This window comes from Barbus barbus, assembly GCF_936440315.1.
Source record: "Barbus barbus genome assembly, chromosome: 9".
NCBI lineage: Eukaryota > Metazoa > Chordata > Actinopteri > Cypriniformes > Cyprinidae > Barbus > Barbus barbus.
Genome location: NC_136737.1, coordinates 2,760,356 through 2,765,061, shown reverse-complemented (window position 1 = coordinate 2,765,061; position 4,706 = coordinate 2,760,356).

Genomic DNA, 4,706 nt, shown 5'->3' with positions numbered 1-4,706 from the left:
GAAATTGTCAAACTCGCTGGATAACTACTGGGGACTTAAAGACGTGATAAATTGTAAGCAGGAACAGATATTTTCTCCCGTATTGTGACGCACATCTGAGTTAAATGAAACATAAACAGATTTTTCACAATAACATTTATAATGAATGAATGAATGATGCATTTATATAGCGCTTTATTGTGTATTGCTGTACACCCAAAGCACTTTACAATCATGTGGGGGGGTCTCTCATCAACCACCACCAGTGTGCAGCATCCACTCTACAGGTGGAGAGGAGAGAGAGTCATAGAGCCAATCAAGTGGATGGGGATTATTAGGAGGCCATGATAGACAAGGGCCAGTAGAGGGAATTTGGCCAGGACACCGGGGTTACACCCCTACTCTTTACGAGAAGTGCCATGGGATTTTTAATGACCACAGAGAGTCAGGACCTCGGTTTAACGTCTCATCTGAAAGACGTTAACAAAAATGTATAACATACATTTAGAAAACAGGTAGAATTTTAATTTACTTTAAGCCATGGGGCCCTATCTTGCACCCAGCGCAATTGACTTTATACAGCGACGCATGTATCAATCTTTCTCTCTCTGCATTAGACAAGAAGAAAAGTAGTGCTGGGATAGATGTTTCGGATGCCCTTAATGACTCAGAGTTTTCTAACTCATCAGAGTCATTCAAGCAAGCAGCATCTTACTTGAGGTCTTCCTACAAGGCTGTCGGAGTGGACAGAAACACAGTGGTCCAAACCTCCCAAGGATCTGTGACATATTTGATTAAGTAAACAAATGTAATACATTTTTGAGCACATATTTGAATTATTTAGAGTACACACATTCATTACTTTTCTGTCTCAAGAGATGCAGTTCATTAGAGATAGCTTATCACATATGACCAATCATCAGTGGATGCTTATTCTGTTTCAGTTCAGAACTCATTATCATGGCCATAGCCATGCAGGGTTTGAACATTAGTGAGATGAGACAGAGATGTAGATGTTTGTGAAAGATGTTTTCTGTTTTGAAAGGATGAACACTGTAAAATTATACCATAGGCTATTTATTGTATTGTTAATACTTAGGGGTGGACAATTTTATCAGTCATTTATTATTCATACAATAATCCATATTACTGTTATAGATTTCATTAATAAGTCTTATGCTCTTATGAATGTTTATGAAAATGTAATGACTACTGAATAAAACAGCATAGACTTCTTCATGGCTAGTGTTTGCACATTTCATTTCATTCTGTAACCTACTTATCTGTGTATAGTGTTAAATGCTACTGTTTTTGGCAGCGTTGATCAAATTTCTGACAGATAATCATGATTTTTTTTTCTTAATGAACAAGAACATTTTGAACCTGTAAAAAGCTACTACAAATATGCATTAGAAGAACTTTTTGAACATGAAATGAAACTCGTAATAAAGCATAATAATGTAATTTATATCATAAAGCAAAATTGTACACAGTAATAAAATGTAGATATTGTTCTTTGGGGAGGAATTCCATCTTTGAACTGATCTGAATCTCACAGAAACTGTTGGTCTTGAAGATGAACTTTATTCACTGTGACATTTAGATGATGTTTCTTATGACAGATTAATATGGAAGAGATGCGGTGTAGCACTTGAAGGCACTGAACCTGATGGTAAACTACTTATTGTGATTGTTTATTTTATGACTCTGTAGAGAAGAAGAATGAGTGAAACTCTTCCCGCATGCAGTGCAGTGATACGGTTTCTCTCCAGTGTGGATCCTCTCATGTGTTTTCAGATGTGATGACTGATTGAATCTCTTGTTGCAGTGTGAACACTTGTAAGGTTTCTCTCCAGTGTGGATCCTCTCATGTGTTTTCAGGTCTCCTAACTGACTGAATCTCTTGTTGCAGTGTGAACACTTGTAAGGTTTCTCTCCAGTGTGGATCATCTCATGTGAATTCAGGTTTCCTGGCTGACTGAATCTCTTGTTGCAGTGTGAACACTTGTAAGGTTTCTCTCCAGTGTGAATCCTCTCATGTGATTTCAGATGTGATGACTGACTGAATATCTTGTTGCAGTGTGAACACTTGTAAGGTTTCTCTCCAGTGTGGTTCCTCTCATGTGATTTCAGTTCTCCTGACTGACTGAATCTCTTGTTGCAGTGTGAACACTTGTAAGGTTTCTCTCCAGTGTGGATCATCTCATGTGAATTCAGGTTTCCTGGCTGACTGAATCTCTTGTTGCAGTGTGAACACTTGTAAGGTTTCTCTCCAGTGTGGATCCTCTCATGTGTTTTCAGGTCTCCTAACTGACTGAATCTCTTGTTGCAGTGTGAACACTTGTAAGGTTTCTCTCCAGTGTGGATCATCTCATGTGAATTCAGGTTTCCTGGCTGACTGAATCTCTTGTTGCAGTGTGAACACTTGTAAGGTTTCTCTCCAGTGTGGTTCCTCTCATGTGATTTCAGTTCTCCTGACTGACTGAATCTCTTGTTGCAGTGTGAACACTTGTAAGGTTTCTCTCCAGTGTGGTTCCTCTCATGTGATTTCAGTTCTCCTGACTGACTGAATCTCTTGTTGCAGTGTGAACACTTGTAAGGTTTCTCTCCAGTGTGGATCCTCTGGTGCCGTTTCAAATCTTCAGCTGCAATAAAAGTCTTCTCACACTCAAAGCACATATATTCTCTCACACCAGTGTGTATTTTCTGATGTAGTTTTAAATTCCACAGTTGTGAAAAACTCTTTCCACAGAAAGAACATGAATGTGGTTTCTCCTTTGAATGAACTTTCAGGTGCTCCTTCAGGTATGAAGCCCTCAAAAATGTTTTTCCACATTGATCACATTCATGCAGTTTCTCTCCAGTGTGGATGATCATGTGGAAAACAAAACAAAACAAAACAAAACAAAATGTAATTAATTATTTTAAACTAAAACTGGCCAATATTTTTCACTCAGCACGATTTCCATTTATTTTGTCCTTTTTAAAGCATTTTCTTTTTAATAGCAACATCCAGGAAGTGACATCATTTGAACGTTTGAGTTTCAGTCCCTATTTTGAACCCTGGAGATAGAAAGTCTCCCTTATATTATTAATTGGCTTAATTTTTTACCGCTAAATCTGATGAACTGCTGATAACTTTAATTGTTCTTCAGTGTCATTGATGAAGGATGAAGAATAAACACCAACCTGTTTGTTCTTCAGTGTGTTTCATTCTGCAGGGTTCTGGATCTCTCATGTTCTCTCTGTCCTTCAATAAACTCTGTCTCTGCAGATTTCACTTCTTCCTGATGCTCTGATGCTCGTCTTCACTTGTAGACTGATGAGAATATTCCAGCATTTATTACTGAACTGCAGTGGGAGGAGCTTCACTGAAGGTGTGATTGTTGTGGGAGGAGCTTCACTGAAGGTGTGATTGTTGTGGGAGGAGCTTCACTGAAGGTGTGATTGTTGTGGGAGGAGCTTCACTGAAGGTGGAGCAGATCTGCCAAAGTTTGAGAGTTTGTTTTTCTACTAATTCACATATTAAGCATTTATGTTTATCTGGTATTTACAGTAAAGTATCTGAATTTTCATACAAATTTAAACATGCATTTCTGTTTTGTCTATACACTGTAATATATAACTATATAATTTAATATGTGCAATGTGATTGTTGTGTGATTGTTGTGGGAGGAGTTTCACTGATGGTGTGATTGTTGTGGGAGGAGCTTCACTGAAGGTGTGATTGTTGTGGGAGGAGTTTCACTGATGGTGTGATTGTTGTGGGAGGAGCTTCACTGAAGGTGTGATTGTTGTGGGAGGAGCTTCGCTGAAGGTGTGATTGTTGTGGGAGGAGCTTCGCTGAAGGTGTGATTGTTGTGGGAGGAGTTTCACTGATGGTGTGATTGTTGTGGGAGGAGCTTCACTGAAGGTGTGATTGTTGTGGGAGGAGTTTCACTGATGGTGTGATTGTTGTGGGAGGAGCTTCACTGAAGGTGTGATTGTTGTGGGAGGAGCTTCGCTGAAGGTGTGATTGTTGTGGGAGGAGCTTCGCTGAAGGTGTGATTGTTGTGGGAGGAGTTTCACTGATGGTGTGATTGTTGTGGGAGGAGCTTCACTGAAGGTGTGATTGTTGTGGGAGGAGTTTCACTGATGGTGTGATTGTTGTGGGAGGAGCTTCACTGAAGGTGTGATTGTTGTGGGAGGAGCTTCACTGAAGGTGTGATTGTTGTGGGAGGAGCTTCACTGAAGGTGGAGCAGATCTGCCAAAGTTTGAGAGTTTGTTTTTCTACTAATTCACATATTAAGCATTTATGTTTATCTGGTATTTACAGTAAAGTATCTGAATTTTCATACAAATTTAAACATGCATTTCTGTTTTGTCTCTAAGATTTTAATTTAATATTTGCACATATTAAAAAGTTAAGAAAAAAAGTCAAAAGAATAAATAGAAGTACAGTTATGTAACCAATAAAAAAAATCACTGTTTCCATAATTCCTTCCATTTGAGTTACAATTGTTGTTCATTGGTTTTTAGTTTTGTGTTGTTTTATATTAAATATAATCTAACACAGACTAATGATGAAATAAATGCTGTTAGGACGTTTGTGTCTTGTAGATATCATAATAGTAACTGCATAGTTCAAGTCTGATGAGAAGAATGAAATTAACTTTAACTGGCCGTTTACAGGAGATCTGCATAATATGAGCTAAAAACAGGAGCTATTATCATGAAATAGAGGATT